Genomic DNA, 15,908 nt, shown 5'->3' on the forward strand with positions numbered 1-15,908 from the left:
GAAGTCACCCCACTGAGTCTCCACTCTAGCCCTGAGCTGACCCACTGTGACCTAGCCACTGTGGCACTGCCTTCCCAACCAGAAGCACCAAAGCCTTTCTACAGAGGCTCCACCATCCTTTGTACACTCTTCCAGCTTCCCATGACCCTCCCCTCCTCCTATCTCAGGTTCCAACTCAGGGCAAGGGAGCCTTCCTGAGCAGTCCTCCCCACTCTTCCATTCTATGCTTCCCCAGGACATCCTCCTTCCCTGAGCATGGTACCCTTCAGCCCTGCCAATGACACCATGTAACAATGTACAGCAGCCCATAAGAATGTGACTTGGGCATGCTGATATCCAGTCAGCCTGGGCCTTGTCCCTCTCCAGAGAACATGCATGTTATTTTAAAAGGATGTTATGGTGCATGGCTTGCAGGGGCTTTGCTGCCAGCACTCTAATGCCAGTTATGGACTCTGAGACTAGGCAGCTGGCCAGACACTCAGCAGCTCACTGGCACTTACACACCCCAGCCTGCACCCTGGATGCCCTTCACTGGGCCGGCACAGACATGACCAGCACAGGGTCGAGAGAAGTCCTCCCTCCTCCTGCCTGCCCTCTTAGCAGCTCTGGACACCAGAGCCAGGCCTGGCCAGGACTCCCCCAGAGGCCCAGAGCTCACCCTGATGGCCCCGCCCACAAGGACAGGAGGAGGAAGGGCTTCTTTCCTGTCCCCTGTCTCTCCTAAGAGCTCTTGCTCCAGCCTTTGATCTTCCATAAGCTCTGCGGCTTCTGCTCCCTGTCCGCCATGACATTGACAATTGTTTATTAGTTCTGAAATAGCTGAAATCATGTCAAACATTCCGCATGTTAGAAAAATGTTTATGAAGTGTTATCATCGTTTATGTAACCGTGCGTGTTGGGAAAGAAGCGTAGATGCCGCAGACCACACAGGCCAAGCCCAGACTGGTCGTGCCCAAGGAGGGACTGTATCCTGGAAGGTGCCCAGTTTCCCCAGCTCTGGGAGCAGATGCTGAAGCCAGGGCTCATTCTAGGTCCTGCAAAACCCCCAGAGTCTGGTCCAAGGCTATAAGATAGTCCCTTCAGTCTCTGGGGGCACTGAACTTTCATGATTTCAAAGTTTTGCTGCACTTAATCAATGTCTAGCTTCTCTAGGCTTTGAAGTGCCCACTGGCAGTGCCACAGACAGCCTCTGTTTAAGGTGGACGCTGGCTTTCTTGCCAGTCCTAGAGGGGGTGCTGCGGACAAGTGAGGGTTCTATGTTATGTTCCATGTCACCAGACGGGTCCCAGGAAAGACCTCAGGGCCAACTAGATGGGCATGGCATCTGCCCTTCCCAACCCTACAAGAAAGCTAGATTCCTACCCTTGCTGTCACCTCAAATGAGTTGTCCTTCTTGAATGCTGAAGGAATACATGGGCCAAGTGTGTTGTTTCCGAAGAGTGAGGAAGGGCAGCCAGAACAGTGCAGAGGGCCAGCATGTGCAAAGGCCTTGGGGAAAGGAAAGCACAGAAAAATTAGACGGAGAACAAGGCACAGAGAGTTTTACCAGGCAGCAGAGGGACACTAGGGCTATAGGAGGAAGTGGTGGACAACGTGGATTTCAGGGCATGATTGCCAGCATCGATAGCCTGGCCTGAGACACAGGCCCCAGAACTGAAGCTTGGCTGCTCTGTAGTCTCAGGCAGCTCACTTCACCTCTCTGAATCTGTTTTCTGGCCTTTAAATTGAGACAAACGGCCACAGAAATGGCTAAGAGATGGCAGAAAATATCAGGATAGCAAAAGGGCAGCTAGCACTCTTCACCTGCTCTGGCAGGAAGGTGGAAGGCGTTGCTGCCAAAAAGCACTTCGCTGTGTCCTTCCGTGGAGCCATCCTGCCTGTAGCTACAGAGTTGCCCACAAAAGCCCTGTGCAGGCATCTATACAAAATCTACTCATAATGGCCGGAAAGTAGCAACCTGTACATCCACCATCAGTCAGATGATACACCATGGTTCATCCCCTAAGGGGTTCACCCCTGAGAAGGAATGCTATTCAGCCACAAACAGAAACAGCGTCTGACACCCTGATCAGAAACCAGGGAGAAGAAGCTGCAGAAGGTACGTTTTTCTAGGAACTGTCCAAGGAGCCCAGATTACAGAGAAGAAAAAGAGGTGACATGCCTGTCCCGTCACTTCCACCTGATCACCCTGGACCAGGTATGATGTCCTATAAATTATTTACCATGCCCATCATCAGGCAAATTTCCTGGGAGGAGGGAAAGGAAAAAGTCTTAAATCCTCCTCAAAACACCAGAAGATCTGAAAACAGGTATCCACACAACCCTTGTACCTAATGCTCATCCATCCAGCATGGAGATGACCACCACACCCCAGGAGGTAGGACTAGACAGTCACAGCACATTCCACAGGGGAGGAGTGTGACCCCCAGAAACATGGGGCCTGGGAAAAGAAGCCAAACCCCAGTAGCTCACACTACACAATTCCAGTCACATCAGGTACCCAGCTAGGTAAACCAGGAAGAGGAGGGTGTGGGGAGCAACTATTGAAGGGCCTCCAGTCTCTCTTTGGTTGTGATGGAGTGTTTGAAAGTAAACAGAGGTGGTGTCAAAACTGGAGAATGTGGTAAATGCCACTAAACTTTTCACTTACAAGAGCCTTAAAGGGCTGGAGAGATGGCTCAGCAGTTTTAAACGCACTGGTTGCTTTTCTTGAGGGTCTGAGTTCAATTCCCAGCACCCGTATGGAGGCTCACTACCGCTATAACTAGACTCATGCCATCGGATGCCTTTTTCTGGTATGCTCCAAAAGTGCAGACAAAACACCCATATAAATAAAACACATAATCAAGTGACTTACGAGCTTGTCAGTGCCTAACCCTAACGTGCCCACATCCCTGGGCTCCTCATCATGACTCAGAGAGAGCTAGACTAGACCCCATGTGCACCATCTTGCTCCAATACACATTCCACGTAGAGCAAAGACATTGGCCCCAATACCTGCAGCCAGCCAGCAGTTCCCAGGGCAGGAAGACCCCTCCCTCCTGGAGCAGGGCACAGAGAACTATGGACAGGCCCTCGTGGCAGGGCTGTAGCTACACTACTCTGCCAAGGCTCCGCTCATACCGTAGTGCCTCCCATGACAAATTTGCTCCTTTTTAGCAGGTCACTCAAGCTAATCCTGAAGATAAAACCTTGTGATAAAAATAAATGTTCCTCAGACAAGGAGCGCATGGAGCCAGTCTTTTAAGGGGCTCCGGTCTTCTAGTCTATCCTCCTGCCCAAGGACATCGTAGTGCTCTCCCACCCCAGCCCCACTGTTACCACACACTCATCTCAAAACCTCTGCTTTCCGGCCATCCCCACGACGATGTTTTCTGCTGAGTCTGAGCTTCACTGAGAGGGTCATCAGAGGGGAGGCCACACCCCACATCCCATCCAGGGCGCTGAGACCCAAGGACAACTTTTCCATTCCCATATCTTCATTGTTTAATTGTTTTTAGGCCATAAAATTCTGACTTTAATATTTTCAACTCTTGTTTCTCATAAAACAACATTAGTATTTCTCTAAAGACACGCAGACCATTAATGTATCTTTATGATGTGTGCGGGATCGTTGGTGCCTGGACCATGGCCTGCTGACACCAGACCCTTGCCACGTAGCATTAGTTACAACATCTGGGTCTGAAGCCGCCCCTGTGCGCACAGCAGGGCAATGCAGTTTTACTATCTGTGACGTGCCAGCAGACAGCCCAGCCCAATCCTAGGATCTGCTCTCATCACCAACACCTCCTGTCCCCTCCGTCTGCCCTCCTCCAAAGTCACAGATCAAGTTATCCTGACCGACAGCCATTTACAGTTTCCATCACAAGCTCATTAAGTTTCTCTAACTCCAGGAAGCTGAGGCCACTCTAGGCAGACACACAAGCCTGGGAGCCCTGCCATCACAGCCCCAGGCCAGGGGACAAATGAGCAGAAAAACAAGTTCATGCTTCCCAGAGTTCAGTCCACAGGGAGGCCCAGAACTGCCCAGAAAGACTGCCATATTACCTGTCAATGGCATTCTCTCAGCCCCTTCCTTTCTGTTAGGTAACAGACAGTTGATCTGCCCCCAACTAGTCAGGAACAAAAGAAACTGCTAGGGAAGGAGGCTGCCTGGCCCCAGGACTTTCTTTCAGCAACCCCCATCCCATCCAGGAACAGCTCCCTCTACTGCCTTACTAGCAACTGAAACTGTAGAGGCCAAATGTGACTGAAGCAATTATGGTTTGCCCCTGAGCCCCTGAGCCCCTGAGCCCCAGGCAAGAAAGGTCAGTCCAGCATACTGGGATCTCCAGCAAAGAGCAAGAAAGGAAAGACAGGGTCACACTTGGTACAGGTATGCCCAGAGCTAAGACTTTGGAATTCCTAGCTAGGTGTAGTGGTGCACATCTTTCATCCCAGCACTTAGGAGGCAGAGGCAGGTAAATCTCTAAGTTCAAGGCCATCTAGGACATGGGATTCCGAAACCTTAGCAACCAAGAAAAATACTAGCCATTTATATATTTTTACTTCTTTTTGTTCGTTTTTGGTTTTTGAAACAACATATCATGCAGCGCAGACTGGGCTCAAACTTAACTTACTGTGTATCAGAAACTGGAGTTAAATTCCTTATCCTCCTGCCTCCGATTACTGAGTACTGGATTACAGGCATATACTTATACTTTTATTTCAATTGAATATTTTTTAGAGAAATGTGCGCTCATCAGCAGAAATGATCCTGCCTTTCCAGGGTCTGTAGGTGGACTACTAAAGATGCTGATGGTAAAATTCAGGCACCCGATGAGTCTTTGAAGACCCTCAGGGCTGGAAGCCAGAGAGATAGCTCAGTGTCTAAAAGATAGTAGTTAAGAACAGATATGGACCTTGCAAAGGACTTGAATTCAATTCCCAGCACCCATGTCCGACAGCTCACAACCACCTGTGAATCCAGCTTCAGGAGAACCAGACACTTCTGGCCTCAGAGGGCACCTGCACTCACATAAACATACCCACACACCCACACACAAATATACACCTACACGTAATTTTTTGAAATAATAACAAATATTTTTAAAAGTTGCTTATGGCTGGGTATGTTGCTAAGTGGTGGAGCACTTGGCCTACCATGCAGGAGGCCCTGAGTTCAATGCCAAGAACCACAAGAAAAGAAAGAAAACTTTAGCCTCTTGATGGTTCCTCCAAATTAAGCCCAGAGCTAAGTCAAGCCTGGTGGCAGGTACCTGCTGCCTGAGCTCCCAGAATGCAGAAACAAGAGTTCCATGACAACCTGAGCTGTTCAGTTGCTCTCTGATGTCCACAAAAGCCTCTTTTTTTTTCTCATGGGACAGATCTCACTCTGTTACCCTGACTGGCCTACAGTGCTCTATGTGGAACAAGCTGGTCTCAAATTCATGGAGATCTACATGCCTCTGACTCCCAAGTGCTAGAATTAAAGGTGTGTGCCACCATGCCTGGTCATAACAACCCTTTTGACAGCAACCAAAGAGGAACAACAAAATACCCACAAATGATAATGGAGTAAAGATACCATTGCTACCCACAAGAAGTGTCTTTTTTTGTTTAATTTTTATTAATTACAATTTATCCACTGTGTACCCCCCCCCGTAGCTGCCCCCTCCTCCCCTCCCAATCCCACTCTCCCTCTCCCTTCTCCACCCATGCCCCTCCACCAGTCCACTGATAGGGGAGGTCTTCCTCCCCTACCTTCTGATCCTAGTCTATCAGGTCTCATCAGGAGTGGCTGCATTGTCTTCCTCTGTGTCCTGGCAAGGCTGCTCCCCCCTCAGGGGGAGGTGATCAAAGAGCAGGCCAATCAGTTCATGTCAGAGACAGTCCCTGTTCCCACTACCACTTGGACACTGAACTGCCATGGGCTACATCTGCGCAGGGGTTCTAGGTCACAAGCAGTGTCTTTAGCCCTGAGAATGAGGGCAGTACCACTGAGTGCAATAAGAGACCAGACGGCTTCAATGAAATGCCCAGAGCAGGTAAATCCACTGATATGAGAGGTTTAGTGGGCTGTCCACGGACAGAGTGACTGCAGGTAGACTGAGGGCTTTCTTCTGGGTGAGGAGAATGTTCTGGAATCAGATAGCCACCACGGCTGTGCAGACTTGTGGCCACAGAAAACTCTCTAAATTGTATGTGCTAGGGTGGCTATAATGCTGGCATAGAAGGAGCTGGAAAGAAGCAGGCTCATCCCAAGGGGATGAGAGAACCCTGGGAAAAGAGACTTTGGCCTTATTCAGCATGCTTCAGGGCTGGGCAAAGTGGATCATCCTTGCAATGCCTGTGTTATCAAAAAGTAACTATAAAAACAGGGTGCTAACATTGAGGTCATGTGGAGGGCAGAAGCGGGATGCCTCTCCTTTCCAGTTGCCTCCCCAGTGCCACGTGTCTCATGTTGGGTATGTAGTCAGCTGACATGAGAAAGCTCCTCCTCCTCCCCCTCCCCCTCCCCTACAGGCCATCAGAAACCTGTCTGTAGGAAGGTGAAGACAGAGGCCCTTAACTTCACAGAAAGAACCCCCCCTCTGCAGGATGCCTCCTCTAGGGCCACATTAATAGGTGACACATTTATCCAGGGGCTAGGGCTACAGGGCTGGACTGGCTTGGTGCTGGCAGCCCACCCAACCTCTTATCTATTAGTCCAGTAACACAAACATTAGTGGCCGGGCAGCTTTTAAAGGTGTGCTCACAGGCAGCTGTCTTTGAAGCCTTATCTTCAGCCCTCCCTGCTCAGGGATAAAAGCCCAGGGCCGCCTCACCTCTGGGCTGGGCTTTTCCCCCCAAGGGGCTCAGGAAGCAGGGCTGGAGGTTATGGGAGCTTCAAGGGTCTCTAGCGTCAGCAGGGCCCAGAGGATCCCTGCTGGGGCCGGGGGTCACCACTGTGACTCTCCAGGACTCCAGAGCTGCCCCCACACACCAAAAGCACTGAAGTTCTGCCGTGCTGCCTCCCCTGCTGATTGGATGCACTAGCAAAGGATGCCAACTTCAGCCCTGCAAAGAGAGTCAGAGATGAGTAAACTAGAGCTTACGCCAAACTCTCCATACGCTGACTCTGACCATCAAAAGTTTCCTGAAGGGCTGGAGAGATGGTTCAATGGTTAAGAGGCCTTGCTGTTCTTCCGGAGGACCTGGATTCACATGGCAGCTCAAAACTGTGTGTAACTTCAGTTCCAGGGGATCTAACACCCTTACACAGACACACATGCAGGTAAACACCAATGCACATGAAATTAAAAAAAAAAAAAAAAAAAAAAGTCTCCTGAATATGAAGATACAAGCAGTCTGCAGCCATTTGTGCCCATAACCAGAAATAAAATCTTATAGGACAGCCAGGCGGTAGTGGGGCATGCCTTTAATCCCAGCACTTGGAGGCAGAGGCAGGTAGATTTCTGTGAGTTCAAGGCCAGCCTGGTCTACAAAGCTAGTTCCAAGACAGCCAGGGCTATTACACAGAGATACTCTGTCTTGGAAAACAACAACAGCAACCACCTTGTAAGATATCAAAAGTTCTGAGAAACTGGGGATATGACTTAGTTGGTAGTGTTTTTGCCTTGTATGCATGATGCCCTGGGTTCAATCCCTAGCACAAGAGGAGATGAGAAGAACAGAAGGAAGAGAAGGAGGAAGTTTGACCTCCAACAACTTTGATATTCAAAGACAATAGTGGCTTGGGGAGGAGGTCACCTGTCTCTCTTTCCCCTTCCTGCTTTCTCTAGACTTATCGCCTCTACCCTTTCATCACCCCATACACTCCAACCTTGCAATTCCCTTCTGGTCTCCCTACAACATCCCCTGGTTCTTTGTGCATCTGTACCTGTTCTTTGCTTCATTTTGATTAGATGTAATCTGCCCCATCTTCCACCAAAAACAGAGGGTACCAAGTTGATGTCCTCTAATACATGCTTGCCTTCCAAACATGACCACAGGAGGAGCGATCAAAGATCCCTTGGTGGGGCTGAAAAGATGGCTCAGTGGTTTAGAGCACTGTCTGCTCTTCCAGAGGTCCTGAGTTCAATTCCCAGCAACCACATGGTGGTTCCCAATTATCTGTGCTGTGTTCTGATGCCCTCTTCTGGCATGCAGGTGTACATGCTGAGACAGTACTCATATGCATAAATAAATAGATCTTTTTTTTTAATTTCTTGGTGATGTTAGGATCCCGATAGACCCTAGGTCTTGTCAGTAGGTAGAGTGGGCAGCTGAACATATTCTTACAATCCCACGTCATGTCCCTAAGTATCATCCCTCCTTAGTTGCTAACAATGTCTCAGAGAGTAGATGTTGGCTCAGGTAGGACAAGGACTGCTGAAGGGAGACGTCGGCTGTGGAGGAGGCTCTGTTGAGGCAGTAGAGGAAAGACTGTACTTCCCTGCTGTTTTACTATGACCCTAGCACTACCCTAAACTTTAGCTCTACATTTCCTTTGAGACAGGGTTTCATGTGTGCTAAGCTGGTCTCAAAATTTCTATGTAGTCAAGGATGACCTCAAACTTCTGATCCTCCTGCCTCTACCTCCTAAGAGGTGAGATTACAGACATGATCTACCACACAGTTTATGCAGTGCTGAGGATCAAACCTAGGGTTTCACACATGCCAGGCAAGCACTCTGCTAACTGAACTATATCCTTAGCCTAATTGTTACTAATTTTCAAGCCCAATTTTATTACATTGTAATTTTTTAAATATTGTATGCCTGTAGTCATGGCATACAAGAGGAGGATCACTCCATTCCAGGAGTTTAAGACTGATTTGAACAACACAGCAGTGCCCCTTCTGAAAAAAGGAAAAGGAAGAAAGGAATGAAGGAGAGGGAGGAGAAAGAGGGCAGAGAGAAAAAGAAAGGAAGGGAGGAAAGTAGAGAGAAAGGAAAAGATGGAGGGGAGGAGGGAAGAAGGGAGAGAGGGAAGGAAGAAAGACCCACTCAGGCCTGATGCACACCTGAATCCCAGATGCTTAGGAGACAGCCATGGAAGATGGAAAGTTCAAGACCAGCCTGAGCTACATAGTGACAACCAGTCTCAAATTAAAAAAAAAAAAAAAAACTTTTGAGACATGATCTTATGTAGCCCAGACTGGCCTCAAACTCATGCAGGCATGCACCACCATACCTGGTTTTATGTAGTGCTGGACATTAAGCCCAGGGCTTCATGCATGATAGGCAAGCATTCTATCAACTGAGCTATACACTCCCAGCCCCTCCATTTTTTTAAGAGCTGGGAATGTAGCCCAGTGGTGGACCAGAATGTATAAGACCCTGGTTCTAGCCCCAGCACCATGAAAAAAAAAAAAAAAAAAAAAACATAATAAATTACAGATGCATAAAAGTAAGCTGGTGGTCTTTGATGTACAGGATGAATATGCCCAGATGAGGTCTCCTACGCACAACCATAGCCACGAAACTGACTGTCTCATCCACCAAGAAGCTGGCTCATGGGCTGCTTATCAATGGAAATCCTGTTCTCTACCATCTATGCTGCTCTTGCCCATATGGAGTAAAGATGTAGATATCAGAGCCCTGCCTTTGGGTCAGCAAGGAGTTTTCCATTTCAGAGCTTGCCTCTTTTGTTTACTCACTGGCCAGTCCAGTTGGGTTGGGTATAAATACAGCTGCTGGGACATCAGCCTGGCTGCCAATGTGTGTGGACCTCTGAGAAAACCGTCTCTGCTCAGTTACTAACATCATTCCTTAGTGCCACTTTCCTGTCTATCCATCCAGCCCCAAGCAGGGAGGGTCCCACTGCTGAGTACTCACTGAGGTAGACCCTGATAAAATCTTTAGCTGCATCCTCAGGGCTCCTTCTGAGCTGCCTAGGAAGCATATTGTGCAGACAAGTCCCTGGCCCAGACAGACTGTGACCCAAGTCACAAAAGACAAAGCTAGTATTCAGCAGACTGGGGCAGGAGCTGGAGACAAAGGAAGCAGGGCAGAATTGCAGGGTCCAAACCTCAGCTTTGGTCCAGAGGTAAGCCTACATTGCTTATATGGACTATGTGACTTTCCTCCCCACAGAGAACCCACCAGATGTTTACATACAACCCCCAGGCATGTATACAAATCCCCAGGCATGCACATACACAGTTCCAAGACATGTGCATACAGCCTCCTGATGTGTACTCACAACCTCCCACCATGCACACACAGCCCCCAGGAATGTATATTCAGCCCCCTAGACACACACACAAAGCCTCCAGATATGCACATAGAGCCTGTAGACTGTAGACCCTGCCACACACGCAAGAACAAGCTCGCACACAAAGCACCCGTGCAGATGCCCTGTTGAACATGCATGAGCCAAGGAACTACAACCAGCCACCTTCAAATGCCAATACTTGTGCACCAGATCTGGCTTAGCCATAAGCTGCTGCACAAGATGCCTTAGGCTGGGACTGACAGAAAGCAAAAATGCACCTCTTGTGGTCCTGGAAGTCCAAAAGCAGATTGGATGACAACCTTCTCTCTGTCCCATCTGGTGGAGGGGGCTGGAGCTCTCTGATCTCTCTATAATGGCACTGGTGCTATTCACGGGGCTCGGCTCTGTTGTTATGCCCTGATTGCCACCCAAGTCCCCAAGTACTCCAGCCTTTGGGTTAAGAAATCAACATATATATGAGTTGGGGAAACACTTCAGGCATTAGCCAAAATCAAGCAAAGCATCCATCCACATGCACACAAATCCTCTTTCTCCAGACATCAGACTGAGCCCACACAGAGCATGCCCACTCCCTCTCTGTGGCACACATGCAAACAGAGACACACATGGTGAGCAGGCAGACACTTCTCACAAAGGCCCAGCCAGAATATGGAGAGCATGTGTCTATAGTACTCTCTGGCCTAAAGCCTTTCCCTTCCTGGAGCCTACACAAGGTCATCCTGGGGCTAGAGACAGTCCATTCTCATCCCAAGCCCAGGGCCAGCTGCCACCAGCAGGAAGTCTTCTGTCCTTCAAGACCCAAGCTTCCTTCCTCTCCTAGATAGAGCCTCACTACCTACCGTCTGTGGCCCCATGAATGAGGGCCCCTTGCTTCTGGGTAGAGCCAGACAAGCTGAAGTAAGGGATGGTGATGGACAAGTAAGCAAGAGAGAAGGGAATAGAAATGTGGGTGTTCATGGCCTCAGAGGATACCATTTACTACAGGAGTGCAGCCACGATGTCACTGTTCAGAAAGAAAATGCCATGACATCACAGTGCCTGGCCCCACTAGCACCTTGAGCCAAGGTGCTCAGACCAAGTCAACCCCTGCCCCCTTTGTCACCCCAGGGTTCCACCTGGCTGGAGCATCCAAGTTGTCCTGAAATACAGAAATGCCCACCCGCTCAGGACACCCACAGAGGCTTAACCTCCCCCATCAACGGACGCCAGCTATCTGTCTCAAGGAGGCCAAAGTGGGCACTGGACAGTCCTTGACTCGAAGGTCTCTAAATAGCAGTCTCCAGAGACTCAGGTCTTGGGGATTTGTTTGTTTGTTTGTTTGTTTGTTTGTTTTGATTTTGGTTTTGGAGACAGAGTTTCTTGGTGTAGCCTTGGCTGTCCTGGACTTTTTGTAGACCAGACTGGTCTCGAACTCAGAGCAATCCTCCTGCCTCTGCCTCCAGGAGTGCTGGGATCACAGGTGTGCAACCACCACGCCCGGCTGTTCCTGTTTTGTTTGTTTATTTCTATGTTTATTTGTTTTATCAACAAGCCACAGATGAAGAAACCAAGCCAGGACAAGTGAACTGAATCTATCCAAGGCCATTCTAGCCACAGACCAGGAAACCAAGGTTGAACAGCAAAACTTCACCTGCCCAAGGTCAGCCCAAGGCAAGCTGACATCTGACCCTCAAGTGGCAAGGCCAGCAACATCTTCCCTTCCTTTATAAATGTCCACATAGCCTCCTGGGCCTTGCTTCTGTCCAGGGCCCCCTCAGGATGCTCCATGTGATGGTCAAGCTAAGGCACCCAAGCAGCCGGGAGAGTGGGGAAACAATCCAGCTCTATGCACATGGCCAGCCGGTTCTTCCACTCTCCTTGAGATGGCCAGACCAGTTGGGTGGCTTTGGGCAGTCCCTGCCTCCTTGCAGCTCCCGGCTGGGAGAATCGGAAACCTGTCAGGCGGGTTTGGTCAAAATTCTGTCTTGCAAGTTCATACTGCTTTGCTCCTATCTCTCCCAGGTGGGGATCACTGAGGACCGAGGCCCCTGAAGGTCCAAGGCTGGCCGAGTGGCCATGTGAGTACACGGTTACAGCAGGCAGGGCCCTTCCAGGAGCTGGGTGGACTGGAGTTGTTGGGGTGCTCACCATGGGGGCTGGAGACCCAGCTCAGGCTTAAGAGCAGGAGGCCGGAGGCAGGAAGCAGAAGGCCTGGGAGGCGGGAGGCAGGGACAGGCAGGCTGGCCTGCCTTCACCTGTGGGTAATATGGAGGACTACCTGATGCCTGATCCTGATGCCTGATCCCGAAGACCAAGCAAGGAGGAGGAGGGCTCAAGGGTTTCCTGGGCAGAGGTTTGGGTGCAGCAAAAGCAAAATCTGGCATGGCACTGTGGCCCAATCTCAGCAGGGGTTTCCAGGGGCTAGAAATAGGCTTGTGGCCAGCACTGTGTCCTGAACCTCTCGCTGCCTAGCTCCTCGTGGGCCCGGAGATATTGCAGCCATAGAAATGAGGGGAGTACAAGGCCAGCTCCAGCCACCCATAGCTCAGAGCTTGGCAGGGGACATTGTCAGGCCCTAAGATTAGGTCAATGGCTGCAATACTGCAGCAGGCAGTGGGAGACAGTAGCACCCATTAGTCACTATCCTATTGGGTCCCCTACCCCCAGGACCGGGAGGCTGGAGTCAGGTTGCAGGGCCCTCTGTTACCTGAGCTGTTATCAAAGCTGCCTTGTTCTTTTACTTGTGCCCAGATGGGCAGCGTGCACACAAGCATGGGACATGCAAATGTCTGTGCTCACCTGCCTGTGTACACAGCCATCCCTAGCCCCGTGTGAGGGTTATGTGTGTGGCTGGGGATGGGCTGAGCTTGTGCAAAGGCATTTACTTTTGGCATGTACTCAGATGTGGTTTCTCAAACTGAAGGGGTTGTTCTGTCTGTGGTGGCTGCCTGTCTATCAGGAGTCTATGTGTCAGAGAGACATCAGAAGTCACCCTACCAAGGAAACCTCTTTCAATACAGCCCACCACGCAGAATGACCCAAGAGGTTGCCAGGAGGCCTGTTCGTGTCTAGGCCATGTCTCTTGTCAGCTGATTATTGTAGCTAGATAACATTTCTGAACCTCGAATCTCTGTCAAATAGGACTGTCTTGGGTGACCATGAAGAGCATGTGGGAGCATGGAATGCTCAATACTTCCTCCAAGGGAAGGAAATGGGCCCCAGTCACAGTTGGTGGTATTCCTGGCTCTGGAGGGGCCTGTCAAGGTAGACAGCAGGCCGGGTAATCGCTTTAACATGCCTGAGCCAGAAAATCTTTAGTGAGCTGCAAGGGGCAGGGCGCTGCGTGTGCACAACAGCACCTGCTGTCATCGCCACCGCTGCGGTCAGTACTGCTTCTTGTGGATAGGTGGGCATCAGATGGATGGACCAACAGCCCATCCTTAAAGGGTCAGAGTCTGCTGAAGAGCCCTCTTTCCTTGAGGGGCCAGGCATTAAGGATAGCCTGACAGGGCGGTGTCACTGGTGTCCTCTGATTTAGCACTCTAGAAAGTGCTAGGAGGGAAAGGGAAGGAGGCCATCCCCTGCCAGTGACGTAGGCAGGCAGCAAGAGTTGTCCAGAGACTCCTGTCCCAGAGAATAACACCCAGGCATGGCTACTGACCAAACACTTGGGTTTTGCCGCTGGGCCAATGGTACCTGGTCTTATTGTGAGCTACAGCTGGGGCCATGAAGGCCATGAGCGAGCCTTCATCTGTAGGGACTAGATGACACCTCCCGGGGAATGGCCACCAAGACCCATGGATTGGTGAGCACTTTGTAACCACTGTTAGTGAAGGCCTCCACTCTGAACATGGGGAAGGATTTGTCCTCCTTCAAAAGGTCTTTTTGTTTGTGAGACTCGGGCTTGTCACAAGGAGGGAGGACACTGTTAGCTCCCTGGGAGCTAAACAAGAGGGAGAGAAGAGGCCCAGGGCCCCCTCTGTCACACACAGAATATGTGCCACCTGCCTTTTGCCTAGAATATGTGATACTGGTTGAAGTCACACAGAAACCCAATACAGGACAGGGGTGTGTCATTATTTCCAGATGAAAAAACAGGGGTTGGGAGTGGGGGGTGAAGCAACTTACCCAAGGCTACACAGGAAGGACAAGAACCATATTCAAAGACCAGGCTAGCACTCTGGGGTGGGGTTGTGGCTCTCCTCTGGGACAACATCTGGCTGGCCTGCTGTGATTGGCTATGGAAAACCCTTGCCTCCTCTCAGGGCCACTGGGGGAGCTGTGAGAGGCAGGTTAAAGGTCTGAGGTTTGGGTGGGGCTCCTGAGGGAGTGGTAGGGGCCCCTGGGGTAGTGGAGGCTCCACGGAGCATATGGGTGATAGATGGGGACCCAAAGGTATAGACAGGGGCCCTTGAGACAAGTAGAGATCCCATGGAGCAAGTGGGGATCCCTGCAGCAAGTAAGGGACTGGGAGGAACAGGGAGGAAGGAGAGGAACCTGAGGTTCAACTTGGCTTCCTAGGAGGCAGGCAGGACTCACAGTGAGCCTTCCTGGCGAGGACATGTGATAGAAGGCTTCTGCAGAACGCTCTCCTAAGCAGGGAAGAATCCAGTAGCATCCAACCTGTCCACATAGAGGCCATATCTCACATGCAGCCTCCTTCCTCTTGTCAGCTTTGATGCTGAACAAACCCCACCTCTGTCCCCGAATCCTTGAAGACAAAGGAAGTCACAATAGGCCTGAAGGTGTGTACTGTCTGTGTAGGTAGAGCTAACCCACAACTCTGTACCTGCCTCCCAAGCTGCTCAGGCAGCAGCAGCAAATCCAGCAGACTTATCCCACTGCCAGCTCTTTCCCAGGGATGCGGTGCTACACAGACCTTCTAGCCTGGGTGTTGAGAGCAAGCAGTACTCCTGCTTCTGGATAGTGACCCTAAGCCATATAGTTTGGGGTCTCTGCCTACCTCCATCACCACTCTGCTCCTTGCAGCCCCCAAAAGCCTCACACTTTCCTGGGCATTACCCTTCCGGGTTAAAGGCTGCACTGAGCCTGTGCAACTCTTGCAGGCTTGTTTCCTTTCACAGCTCCCTACACCTGGGTGCAAAATACAGCTGGCCTCTGAAAAGACCCACACCCACCTACAAGGTTCCCTGCACTCCCAAGCTGCTAGCCACCTTCAGCAAGCCTAGACTCACAGAAAAGCCCTACTGGGGACAGCTGCTCTGCTGACCGGTGGCACAAGGCCTCTGGGCATGGACTATATATTTTTAAAAGCCAGGTTCATCCTACCCACGGTCACCCATTTCTGCACCAAAATGCCAAGGTTTGAAGACTGCACCCAGGAAACTGCCACCCTTCTTTTCCTTCCCTCACCAGACCCCCAACAATCCAGAGCGGTGTAAACTAGACACAGGGACAGCCAAGGCAAGTTGGGCCCAGGAAACTAACTTCCACTTTATCTCAGTCATGTGTATGTCTGCCCTCTGCTTATCAGGCAAGTCACATCATGCCTATAGCACTGTTATCCAGGATCAAGAGGACCTTGATTGGTTTTGTCATGGCCACGGGTTTTGGACAGGTTGCACCTTTCTACATTGGAGGGAGCTAAGGCAGTGTATGTCAGAGAATTCAAGGCTGCCCTTTGGGGACCTTGAGAGTAATAGCCAACTGGTGTGTGTGATGGGCTAGAAGGCAGAAAGAAGACAGCATGTAGACCCAGATCCCATATAG

This window comes from Psammomys obesus, unplaced genomic scaffold (assembly GCF_907164565.1).
Source record: "Psammomys obesus unplaced genomic scaffold, mPsaObe1.curated_primary_1811, whole genome shotgun sequence".
Taxonomy (NCBI): domain Eukaryota; kingdom Metazoa; phylum Chordata; class Mammalia; order Rodentia; family Muridae; genus Psammomys; species Psammomys obesus.